A 13,720-nucleotide genomic window follows, 5' to 3' on the forward strand; every position below is an offset into this window, starting at 1 on the left:
ACCACTATCAGAGGGATGCAGTTTAATTGACTACCGGTTTTTCTTTGAGGAATTACGGTATAATATATAAATCCTAAAAGAGAAGCCCTCTGTGTGCATTCATTAATATTGAGATTAGATTTCTGGGACTCTTCAGTCTGGAGTACCCTCTTTCCTTCACTCACCTCCTCCTCCCTGACATCTTTCCTCTTGCCCTCCTTCTTCTTCTCCTCCGTCTCCTCGTGTTTCTGCATGTACTCGGTGATAAGGTCCAGGTCCAGGTTGTCTTGTGGCTCCCATGTGTTCTCCTCACTGGAAAGGTGAGTGCAGACAGAAGAACATCTCCTCACACTTTGTTTTTAGACAATCCATTCTCACGCTAATTAGCATTCCTATTATTCCTTTTTCTATTGCCATCTTGTAAGGTTATTTGTGGGTCTGCAACGTAGTGTCAAAATACCAAACCTTCAACTTTGAGGGCATGATACCATGCTGACACTTATTTGCAATATGTAAATATATTATATATCTCAGGATCAAGAACACCAAGCATTAATATTCTAGACTCATACTTACTCTGAGAACCCCTTCCATTTCAGCAGAAACTCTACTCTTCCCTTCACCACTCTGCGGTCCAAAACCTTCTCCACCGCATACTCCTCTTCTTCCTCCTCCTCCTTCTTCTTGCGCTTCTTTTCTGCTCTGGTCGCCAGCTTGCCGTCTGCTGAAGGTGCCTTTAGTAGACCCAAGGAGGCGGGGGGGGGGGGGCATGCAGAGATAATGATACAAGGGTTAGAAGAACTTGGAGGTGTGAGTGATTTCGGGGGACGTCTGGTCACCCTACTCTAGGGTGCTAGTTAGTGTCTGTTAGCTCACAGGGCTCTAGGGTGCTAGTTAGTGTCTGTTAGCTTACAGGGCTCTAGGGTGCTAGTTAGTGTCTGTTAGCTTACAGGGCTCTAGGTCGCATCCGCTGCCTCTCCATAAACAAAGCAACGTTGTTTATATCAATATGGTTTAATTTAGCGTTACATGACCCATTTCTTCTGTAAAGCCGTGCCCTTGTTTGTCTCTCCCTCTTAGTCTCCGCGCAGCCCCCCCCCCCCATTCACTAACACAGGCTCCCCAGCAACAGAGACAGAGCGGCGACTGCACCGGTGTCGAGCTTCTGACATTTGTCCACAGTTTTAATTATTATTAACACAGCTGTATGTTGTTAAGCATGAGGGGCAAACCTGTCTTCGTAGAGGGACAGCGTGTGAGACGGACGAAACCTGCTGGACCCATTCCTAATGAGTCAGTCGTCACTCTCTGAGTACGTCCATCACCCCCCCCATTCATTCCTAATGAGTCAGCCGTCTCTAAGTGAGTAAGTCCATCGCCCCCCCATCCAATCCTATTGAGTCAACCGTCTCTCTGAGTAAGTCCATCGCCCCCCCATCCATTCCTAATGAGTCAGCCGTCTCTAAGTGAGTAAGTCCATCGCCCCCCCATCCAATCCTATTGAGTCAACCGTCTCTCTGAGTACGTCCATCGCCCCCCCCCCATCCATTCCTAATGAGTCAGCCGTCTCTCTGTGAGTATGTCCATTGCCCCCCCCCATCCATTCCTAATGAGTCAGCCGTCTCTCTGTGAGTACGTCCATCGCCCCCCCCCCCATCCATTCCTAATGAGTCAGCCGTCTCTCTGTGAGTAGCGTCCATTGCATCCCCCCCTAGCTTTTTTATCAGTTATTGTTGAAAGGAGCTTTATCAGAGATACATTTTATATGTACAACACAGAACTTCAACATAAGAAGAATGTAGCATAATATGGATATGAAAGCAGTTATAAATAGCCTATGTGACAATAAAATGTGTTTTAGTTAAAATCAACAAATAATTGTGATCACAATATTGATCAAAATAATCATGATAATCATTTTGGCCATAATCGTGCAGCCCTACATATAATACGGAAAGTAACGAGGAGGTGAAGCTAGCCTCTAGCCTGCTCTGGACCAGGCTAGCTGCAAAGAATAAATCTCCATGGTTACCTGGCTGGGTTTAATTTAACCTGGTTTCGTGCAACCGAGTCAAATCTCAATTCATCCAGGATAACTTGAATATCCCGGCTTATTTACTTATCGTGGTTTTGTGCAACAGGCCCCTGGAGGGGGAAAAACCAGAAGGCACATAACACCGGATCAACCTCAAAGCCTCGTGCTGCTGGGCCAGTGGCTATCATTATGAAACGGAACAGCCTCTTCAGTCTGATTGGTCCATTCTCTGCAGTTCAACTATTCTTTTTACAGGAACATTATTCATCATCTTAGTGCTCATAATACTGAAGAAAAGAAGAAGAAAAGGAGAAAATGATGCTCCTTCCCTACCTGTAGGCGCTCCTAAACCTTCACCCCCGTCCTTTCCTGGCTTGTTAATATTCCTGTAGTCCGGAAATGTCCCCAGGTGTAAAGAATTCATCCAGGTTAGGAGTATTGTCCTGTAGAGTCCGTGCTAACTAGCTGCTAACTTCACGTGCCGACCTCGTTCCGTCTCCTCGCCCTGCACCGTGTTGCTGGGTGTGTTTGTATTCCTCATGTTGCTGCCTACACAATCAAACTATCCCCGCCTTTTCCGGTTTAGTTTCCACCCCGGGACAGCCCCCGACATCCAGCAAGCGCTCCCACTGTGGAGCGCTAAAACGCTGCGTCATCTCTCTGAGCGGCCATCTTAGAAACAGCTCTCATTGGCTATCAACACGCCAATCATGCGAGTTGTAGCCAATCACGTCCCCTAGCTTGATAGGAACATCCAATGGGAGCCTAAGCCCCGCCTCCCAGAGCCAGCAGGCTCACACATGTGATTTATGAAAAGCAGTGTTTTTTTTTTTTTAAAGGCCGTTACAAAGACAATGAAGACCATATGTTAACAGTTTTAATTGCCATCAGAATCAGAATCAGAAATACTTTATTGATCCCCGAAGGGAAACTCAACTGTGTTGCAGTTGCACAAATAGTATAAATATCAGAGTAGAAATACAAACAAAGAAATATAAGGAGTGTGGACATGTACGGTATTTACATAGTTAAAAGAATGTTACTATACATTATTTGCATAATTAACGTAATTTAGGAATTGCAATGGTGAAAAGTAAAATAATAATAATAATAATAATAATAATAATTGTAGCAGTTGAGTATTGCACACATGTCTGGCCAGTGTTATTGCACAAAACAGATAATACAGATAATATTGTCCAGTTTCAACCTCTCTAAGTGTCTTAGAGCGAGGAGTTATAAAGTTTGATGGCCACAGGCAGGAACAACTTCCTGTGGCGCTCTGTGGTGCATTATGGGAGAATGAGTCTATCACTGAAAGTGCTCCTGTGATTGAGCAGCAAGCCATGGAGTGGGTGTGAGACATTGTCCAAGATGGCATGTAGTTTGGACAGCGTCCTTCTCTCAGACACCACTAGCAGAGAGTCCAGATCCACCCCCACGACGTCACTGGCCTTGCGGATCAGTTTGTTGAGTCTGTTGGCGTCCGCTACCCTCAGCCTGCTGTCCCAGCATGCAACAGCAAAGAGGACAGCACTGGCCACCACAGACTCATAAAACATCCTCAGCATCGTCCTGCAGATGTTGAAGGACCTCAGCCTCCTCAGAAAGTAGAGACGGCTTTGGCCCTTCCTGTAGAGGGCTTGAGTGTTCTTGGCCCAGTCCAGTTTATTGTCTAAGTGCACTCCCAGGTATTTGTAGTCCTCCACAATGTCCACACTGACCCCCTGGATGGAAACAGGGCTCACTGCTGCCTTGGCTCTCCTTAGATCCACCACCAGCTCCCTGGTCTTTGCCACGTTGAGCTGGAGATGGTTCTGCTCACTCCATGTGACAAAGTCCCCCCCCCACAGCTCTGTACTCAGCCTCGTCCCCCTCGCTGATACATCCAACCACAGCAGAGTCATCAGAAAACTTCTGAAGATGGCAGGACTCTGTGTGGTAGTTGAAGTCTGTGGTGTAGATGGTGAAGAGGAATGGCGCCTGGCTAGAGCTTCAGAAGGCAGGACATGACAGATTACACATCTGTCACACAGTCAGTTTGTATTCTTAAATACCAAGTCTCTTGCTGTTCCTTGACTAGTTGCCCCCCCCCCTGCTCTGCATCGCTCCAGGTAAGTAGAAAGCAATCTGTTATTTACCTTTGCATTGCACTAAAATGTCCACATTTGGACCTGAATCCAACAATAACTTTACTTGACACTCATATACATTGGTTTTCAGGTAAAAATGTTGGTCAGGGGTTTAGTTACAGTTTGAAAAAGGAAAATAATTGTTAGATGAATTATGATATAATTGCAGATGAAGTATTTATGACCCATCAAAGACAACAAAAGGATACATCAGTTGTCGGGGGTCTGATTTAAAGGAAATTATACTCTTTAAAAGTGTTGGGGTTGTAGCGTTAAACTAATGAGGAAGAATTTGACAAATCTAAGTTAACCAAAAAGTTACTCTTTCAAATGTTACATCTGTATCTGTCAAGTCCTGACCATTCCCTGACCGGGAATTGAACCTGGACCACGGCGGTGAGAGCGCCGAATCCTAGCCACTAGACCATCAGGGAGTCACATCTATCAAGTTTGTCTTTGTAGATGTGAGTTTCCTTTCACTTACTGGAATGACTCAGATTGTTTTAGGCGAGGAATGGCGCCGTAGTTTAGATGTTAAAATGTGCGCACAAGAAAGCTGAGGGATTACTGTGGGAAATGGAGAATGACTAGGTTAACTGAAGATTTTAATATTGTGAAAATTAACAGAACATATGAACACGTTAAACATATACGGGCATATAACATATACCTGCAGTCTCAGTCTTTGGATGGAATTGGTAGCGTATGCGCCCCGTCATAGTTACCGACAATTTTGTTGATGAATGAGTATTTCACATTGAACACTTAAGATTGGGTGTTCATTTAAAAACAGGGAATTGCCAGTAAAGATAAAAACAACAGATTCAGCAAGGAGTCTAATACGTTGCCACTAATGACTTTAGTCACTTCACCAAGCTATGTCATAAGAGTATAATGTAACTGATACAAATTCAAGTCAACATATGGTTTGTCTTCCACCTATGTAACATCAGCAATGGCAGTGGTGGGATTTGAACCCACGCCTCCAGAGAGACTGGAGCCTAAATCCAGCGCCTTAGACCACTCGGCCACACTACCTGCATTATCAGTTCTCCACATCGTGAGAAACACGGGACCGTAACTAACGGTATATTTGTCAATGTCATTGGAATAAAACTTTCGCAAGGAAAAAGCCAATACTTTATTGGAAATGTTGTCACTCGTTGTCATTTTTCTCTGGCATTGTTGAGTTTAGAATATTATAACCAGCATTAAGTGAGTAGGTTTAGGTCTGTGTGAATATGGGGTGAGTATTTGGGCTGAATTTGTGAACATCTTCTTTTGCATATTCACTATAAAGAGCCATTACTCCTCCAACTGCCAACTATTGTTCCAGAGACAATAGGATATACAGATTTAGATTGCAAGGTAATGTCCTATACCAAAGACTTTATTGAAATACCTCAAGTGTTCAAAACAGCTTGTCAAAATGGGAAAGGTCATGTTTTTGATTACAAATTCCAGCACAGTTGTTCATTTACCATTCAAAAACCAAAATACAATCATGAAACACATACTACTTAGACAGAATGAACCTGGTCAGGTAGCAATGAAAGAATTCCAGAGACGTGGACCCTCTGGCACAGCCATACTTGGTCAGGACAACACCCCCCTTCTTGATAGTGCCCTTCTTGATGTGCTCCATGCGCACCTGGTCCAGCAGTGGCACCACCATGAGGTCCCTTCCGTTTGCCCTCCAGTTGCTCGTAACAGAGAGAGGTCCCCTGCATCCCACTCAAATATGCAGGCAGAGAGACGGCTCATGAAGGTGGGACCAGACGTGAGATTTTTTTCGCAGCCCACGCTCATGTTCAAATTGATAAATGCCGTACTCTGCGTAGGACCGGCGTACCCCCGTCCTACGCCTGTTTTAGGTCGTATGCACATTTCATAAATGAGGGCCCTTGTGAGCACAATAAATATTCTTAAAGAAAGGTTTGTACTTTATAGTTCTAGTTTTTTCCAGTTCTTCTGGTCACACTTGGCACTATTTCACATGGTTTGTCTGTAGTTCTCTATTCTGTCAGGGCTTAACTCTGTCTCCCCCACCTAATTTTTTTTTGTTTCTTGTTATTTATGAAGAAGTATGTTGTTTTAGGTCAACCATCCATCTGTAGAATCAAAAACACTTTATTGATCCTTGAAGGTAGCCTCTGAAAAAAAGGTGCTCCTTTGAGCCGGATTTGAACCAGCGTCCTAAGGATTTCAGTTCTATACCTCTATAGTCCTCCGCTCTACCAACTGAGCTATCGAAGCGAGCTGCCATAGACGTACGTGCATGCTTCACAGGTTTTTATGGTTGATTGTATGAAATTCTTTCATATTGGAACTAGTTTTGCTTGAACACTGTGACAACACATATCCTGTACTGGATATGGAGGCACTGACTATTTGTCTAATCTTCTGGATTTTGTCTATGAAGAAGGAGGAAAAGTCATTGCAGGCCTTGTTAGATAAAAGTTCAGATGCTACTGGTACTGGAGGGTTTGTTAACCTATCGACAGTAGCAAACAAAGCACGTGAATTATTATTGTTTCCAGAGATAATATCAGAGAAGACCTCCTTGTCTTCGTTAGTTCCAAATTATAAATGCAAAGTCTCTCTTAAGCAGAAAATGCGTTTTGACTGGTAGGAAATGGAGATGGGCGTTGCCAAGAGGAGGCGCCTTTTTGATTGACAAGAAATGGATATGAAGTCTCTCAGGATTGGCAAAAAATGGAAGGGAGCTTTGAGTTTGATTGGTGAGAAAAGAAGATGAGAAAGTGGACAAATACAGTGGTGTGAAAAAGTGTTTGCCCTTTGGCTGAAACGAGTATCCGGTACGGATAAAGCACTTTTGCCGAGTACAAGTATTATACGAGTAATATGAGTCAATATCTGTGCTCAATTGAATAAACTCCTCAACTGGCCGCGCAGCGTTCTGTGATAATCACAGCGCCCCCCCCCCCCCCCGCCTACAAACACGCTCGGATCAATCACACACACACACAGAACAAGGAGAAATGCGCTCCCTCTCTCCCTCTCTCTCTCTCCCTCTCTCTCTCTCTCTCGCTCCATCACGCAGGCAGTCGGGTCTGCGGACTGTTCCGTAACGTTTAGGGTTTCTTCAGCTTCAGGTTTGTTTTAACTCGGTTTGTAGTACTAACAGACATAGTAACCAGTAGATTTTCTGGTGAACGTGGGGTTTGTAGTCCTTACATAGTAACCAGTAGATTTCTGGTGAACGTGGGGTTTGTAGTCCTACATAGTAACCAGTAGATTTCTGGTGAACGTGGGTTCAGACATGCTGCTTGGTTTAAATGACTCCCGTTGCGTCTCTGCCATCAGAGATTTTTTTTTTTTTACTGTCAGCTGCCCCCGCCCCTCTCTCTCTGTGTCTCTCTCTACTCACATACACACCCACACACCACATATACCTGGTGTGAAATAAAAAAAATAAAAAATAACCAAAAAAATAAAAAAATCACACTGATCAAAAAAAATAAAAAGTTAAAAAAAGAAAGTTATATTGAGTATGAAAACTCTTGTTCATTACATTTTACTTCAATTGCGACCCATGTGTTGTATTCATTGTTGCAAAACTGTATATAGTTGTTGTTACCATGACAACACCATTGATCTGAAGCTCAATGCTGTCATGTAAATAGTTTTCAAATCAGCAATAAATATAAAATTTTTTGATCAACTCATATCAATTGCATGCTTAAATAACATACTGGTTAAAGCCCCGCACATTTCAAGAGAATCTGACCCACTTCCGGGTTAAATCTGACCACTTCCGGTTTTGGCCCCGCCCAGTCCGAGTACGGATCCGGATACAGATAATTCATGTGATAAACAGATACAGATACAGATAATGCTGTACTCGCTCATCCCTACATAAGACGTCTGGTTTTGTAAGAATAAGTAGAAAGGTTACCTTTGCTTTGTATGTGAGGTCTTAATGTCTTATGAGACAGTTGTGTCCCCCGAGATACCACACTCGGAGCATCTATTTGGCAAACTGCATCTTTCGTGTCTTGACTTTCTTGTGATGTACTCTGAAATAAAAAAAAACTGCAAATCAATACATTGCAGTCTATATACACACTGTTTTCACTAGACTGTCTTGATATCATTTGAAATGATAACGTTTCCAGTTCTGTTGTCGAAGCTAACGGGATGCCATAGCTAGCTAGCTGAGTAACGTTAAAGCTTAGCTAGCAACCAAACTATCATGATTCCACTCAGCTGCAGTTAGCTTCTCGCTGAAATACAATTATAAAAAACTGACAAGTGGACCAACATGCATTGGAACTGTAGATCTAGCTACTTAAAACACAGGTTATTTATTTGAATGAAAAACAGTTAGAAATGAAACGTTAGCCCCTTTGCCAACACATTACATTTCTACTTATGCTAGCTACAGAATACTTTAGCATTGCTAAAGTTACTGCTAGCGGACAAATCCTACTTACAGCTTGTGGTTGTGATGACAGACAGTCGGAACATACATCCATGGGCGTGACAAAGCTACAGGTTCTGAGATGTTGACGTCATCTTTTAGCTTTGTTGGGATTTTCAGCGGAAGTTTCAAAATGTGAGATTTGCAGAGGAAAGTGTTGTGGAAGTTTCTGTTCAGCGAGGGAGGAATTTGTGAATGAAGAAGAGACCTTGTTGAAACAAAAATAAAGACAGGCTGTAGACTGGATTAAAAGTTTGGATATTCGGTGAAAGAGTTTAATTATTTTCTCGAGAGAACAATCAAACAAAATGACGAGAATGGCAGTTCACAATGCAACAGAGTAACAAAGGTGACATTACACATTCTGGTAAATACAATCAGTAATACACTTCTTTAATGCAGTGCCCCCAGAGGAAAACCAACCCTTGTTTGGAAACCAGTTAATCTCAAACATAACAATCAGTGGACTCAGGCAGACAGTTGGAGCTCTTACGTATTTCTGAATCTGTCCCTCGTGTGTCAAGTGTCTTGACCGGTCATTCTATCTTAGCTAAAAAAGGACATCTTGTCTCTTGGATAGGCTCTGGTCTCGACCTGGGACCTGCTATGAAAACACCGTTCTAGGCAACTGTTTCTGTCAGGCTCCACGTCATCTATCCTTGGTGGGAAAATGCAAAGTCATAACATATCCAGTTGTCTCCTACAAAGAGATCACACTGAGGACAGATACAGGAACCAAATACTCTGAGAGGCATTGAAGATATATATGAATAATTAATATGAAAATCATTGGTTACATGTAATTTTCCATTACATTCCCCCCTTTTGATTACATACTAATCACAACACAATTGAAAATACTGAAAAGACAAAAAAAAATGTTTTTTTGTGATGACTTTAACCTCTTAGTTCAAGCTACCACTACATCTTAGTCTAAAGAAATGATAAGTAAAATGGAATTTATGAATCAGGACTACTGAAATTTGGAAGCTGAGTCTGAGTTAAATTCGTCGTCTTTGTAGGTGGGCAGATCAAACAGACCAAGATCATCATCATTTACTTGCACTGCCTGATACTGAACCCTTTCAAAAGTAAACAAAGAAAATAATCATTCATATTAATGGGATAATACAACAAATGCTTCAAAACAGAACAGATCACAGAGATTACTGGAACCACAATATTCCCCATCCAAGCCTTCCACCCCTCCCAAATATCCAAGCGCCCCAATCCCCCCCGAATAAGTGTGAGGGACATCTTGAGCCCTAAGACTAGTGGCGAGGTGGTTTAGCTGATGGACGGTGTCAGTGAGGTTACCTTCAATGTCTGGGATTAATGTGCAGCATTGATCACCTAATACATGGCAGTGGCCCCCCCCCTGAGCTGCTAACAGTAAATCTAGACCCATCTGGTGCTAAAGTAACATGTTACGCATAGCTCACAAGGTTTTAGGAAAATCGCTGAACCCCGCAAACATGACGGCGGTCAGATTTTCCAAACTTTCATGTATCTTATCAATATCTGTGCGTTATTAACTAAACCCTACCACGGAAGAATTCCTGAAACAAATTTGCTACTGTAACTCATCATTTTACATTAAGCTCTTAAAGTAGAGTGCAGTCAGTGCACAAATAGTTAATTAGGTTTAGCACGAGTGGTTTTATGGGTGAAGCCCTTTCTGTGAGTGGGGAAACAATTAATCATTAATCAACATTAATCATTGATCCCTACATCGTGTGTAAATTGCTGATTGAACCCAGTCATACGTTGGAATATGAGTGCGTTGTCTTTGTCAGAAGAAAGAACTCATTTATTTTGCACAATGTTAATCATTTGAGTGATTTTGTCATTTTGACTGAAAGTAATCGCATGGTTGCAACAGAAGGTAGTTGATGCATTAGCTACTACCATGAAGTCTGTTGTCTTAAGGTTGTTTTTTTGTTTATATTCTCGTACCCGGTTTCCAATACGGTCTAGAGAAAGGTGAAGAGCGCTCTACTCATTTAACCCTTATTTGATGACTGAAAACTGAGTGTGCGTGTGTATTGTGCTCAATACATCTGTAGTAACATTAATGGGAGAAGAAGTGGTGTTAGAATAAATTATGTCAGATTTATCTCTATCATATCTGTCTAACAACAAAAATGCTACCCCCCCCAAAATACAGACAGAAAACAGAGAACAAGAATACATTTGTGTCATACACCATGTTTTTCTCTTCCTTGTTCTTCCATCGTCACAGCAAGTGCTGCGCCCTTCAGGTGTGCTGTGTGTGTGGGTGGCTGGGCGATGCAGTACCGGCTGTAGATCAGCGGTCTTGCTTCTGGTGCCGTGGATTTCTTCTGGTGTCAGAGGTTCGTCCACTAGCACATGACACACCGTCGGAGTCAGTCTTTACCACTGCCTCGTTTCTGGTGAGTTGTGTTGCAGCGTTGTGTGACACAGAACGCCATCTGTCAGGCCACGGACTTCCGGGTGTCTGGCGGGACTGGCTTGTCCCCTGGTCCTGGAACCTTCTTGCAGTGTGATGCGTGGATCCACGGAGCCCTCTCAGCAACCTTCACTGCTGTGTGTGACCAGAAGAACCTGGAAGGGACCTTGCCAGCGTTTGGATTGCCAGTTTTCCCTCCTGTAGTTTTGTTACGACCACAAAAATCTGGCTTCAGCGTGTGGAGCGGTCCTTCAGCTGGGTGGGGCAGGGCAGCAGAAACCTGGATTCTTATGGCAGAGAGAGCAGAAGACAGTTGTACACACTACTCTAACATATCATGCTCGCACAGAGCTGATGAGGGAAGGGGTGCTCTAGAAGCTTCTAACCCCCACACTGGGTGGTCTGCCGAAGAGAATTTCAAAAGGACTGAGGTTACTGCGCGTTCTTACCCTTATTCACATGTACATAGTTTTGTTCTTAACGTGCCGTTATCACTTGATAACCGACTTGATATTATTAATATATAATTAATAATTTCTGTTATTTAGAGCTTTTGCTAACACTGAAGCAGTTTGTTTTGAAGCGGGAAACACCTCCACCCATTTTGACCAACCATCATCAAACAAAACTTTTTCACCTGTGACGGTGTGAGATCTACAAATTCATCATGATATGTTCAATGCCCGCTTTACAAAATTTTCCTTTTCTGCAAATGATGTGAAGGCCTTGTGTACCATGTTGTTGTTAACAATATAGCACTCGCCCCCTTTGACACATGGTCCCATGGGCCCATGTGTCAACTTTGCAAAACGTGTGAACAAATGTGTGGAAGGCAAGGTGTTGGATCCGGCCCCGGCCAGACATCCTCTTTAAAGGTGCACTCTGGCCTTTTCCACTGTATTCTGCAGCTACTGATTCTGTAAGTAGAAAATCAGTCAGCTGCACTGTGTGTGTGCAGAACATTTGTATTAGCCTAGCTAAGATGGAAATAAGATCACTGATCAATTGGTGATGCAAAATGGGCTTACCATAAGACTTTACGAAGTTTCGGTGTTTCCACAATGCCCCAAAATCATGTACAACCCCAAAAGGCGTACCTGGAGTCTGTGTAGGTTGTAACAGACGAACCTTCAGCCAGTTTACATGCTTCAGTGAGAGCAATGAGTCCAGCCGCCTGTCCCTGTCCGGTGTCAGGGCAGCGTGAGGCTGACCCTCCACATACAAAACCAGATCTGAGTTTGGCACCGGTGTGTCAGTCAGATCTGGGCGCGGAGCACAGGTGTGTTGCAACTCAGCCAAACAGTCATGCGGCTTTCCCTTTCCTGGCACAGGCATAAGAGAAGCAGGGTTAAGCACTGTAAAATGTTTAACAGTGACATTAGGCACATCAAGCAGACATGTGTGATACCATAGATATCGTGCTGCAGATAAATGTGAAGGTCGTTGCTCCAATAGGATCAGAGAAACTACATGTGGCACTAACATGTTAATGGAGCTAAAATAGGCCACAGGCCTGAGCCTGTCACCGTGAGGCTGCAAGAGAACAAACGTCATGCAGCCCAAATGTTCACCCACTGTCTGAGTGAATGGAAGTTCAGGGTTTGGCAACCTAAGGTTGGAGGGCTTTGAAAAGCTTTTTTAAGACTTACAAACGCCTAGTCCCCCTTGGTCATCTGAAGACAAGTTGTTACCATGTATTATGTCAGCTAAGGTTTACTAACTGAGCAGAATTTGGGATTAAAAACACAACAATAGGAACACATCCCTAGAAATGACATAATTAGTTTCTTTGTTTCAAGTTTTGGGAGAAAAAACTATTTCTCAATTCGAGATGAGGACAATGTTTTCCCTGACGCTGAAATGTCATGACCCAAAAAAAAATGCACTTCTTTTTTCACAAATTGCAGTTTGGCTAAACTAGCTCTGTGCCCTTCTGCTGCCAGGTGGCACAACAGTGCAATAGTGTAATAGTTAATCTTTCAAGGCTCTCTCCAGTGCTTTGTTGTAGACAGTTGGGCTGTCAATAAAAAATCCTTATCCTAAACGTGTGAATGTGTAGGTCTTACCATCACATAAGAAGGCAACCCAGAAAGGCTGTCTTTGTTCACTGGACAACTGAAAAAAACGTTAGACAAATAACAACAGGAAATATTGTGCCCCCCCCCCCCCCCCCCACTGGAATTCCTTGAATTTAGTGTAGGGTTTGGCACATTGGGAGCACGTGCGTGGACCGCTGCATTTACTGCTTTGAGGTCCTGAACAAAACGCCATTCGACCGGTTTTCCCTTATCACGAATTTTTTTGACAGGGAAAATAGGCGTGCGAACGGGTGAATCAGGACACGGAACAATAACACCTGCTTTCAAAAGAGAGTTAAAAACCGGCCTGATTCCGTTAATTGCTTCTTGTTTCAGTGGGTACTGAGGTTTTTTGGGCCTGAAATCTGAGCGAGGAGTGATGACGACAGGCTGACAATTTTTATGAGCCCCACGTCATACTTATGCGCTGCCCACAGGTGATTCGGCACTTGGGACAGCAACGGAGAGATATCTGAGGGAGAGACGGTCACAACATTATTCAAAAATGTGTGTGTGTGTGTGTGTCAGCTTCTTTCTGCTGGAACACACTGCGCGTAGCTGTCACATCGTGTGACAGGAGTTTGGATAAACTTTCAGTCCGGTCAGTCAGCTGGTCACAGT

General features: G+C 43.3%; 2 non-coding genes across 2 annotated transcripts; both read right to left on the minus strand.

Moving 5' to 3' along the window:
- Positions 1–5,102: 5,102 nt before the first annotated feature.
- trnal-uag (transfer RNA leucine (anticodon UAG)) lies at positions 5,103–5,184 on the minus strand. The gene has a single exon. It is a non-coding gene; the product is annotated as a tRNA-Leu (tRNA).
- A 1,130-nt stretch (positions 5,185–6,314) lies between these two features.
- Positions 6,315–6,402, minus strand: trnay-aua (transfer RNA tyrosine (anticodon AUA)). The gene is given in 2 exon segments: positions 6,315–6,350; positions 6,366–6,402. It is a non-coding gene; the product is annotated as a tRNA-Tyr (tRNA).
- Between the last annotated feature and the right edge of the window lie 7,318 nt (positions 6,403–13,720).

This window comes from Etheostoma spectabile, unplaced genomic scaffold (assembly GCF_008692095.1).
Source record: "Etheostoma spectabile isolate EspeVRDwgs_2016 unplaced genomic scaffold, UIUC_Espe_1.0 scaffold00003155, whole genome shotgun sequence".
Lineage (NCBI taxonomy): Eukaryota > Metazoa > Chordata > Actinopteri > Perciformes > Percidae > Etheostoma > Etheostoma spectabile.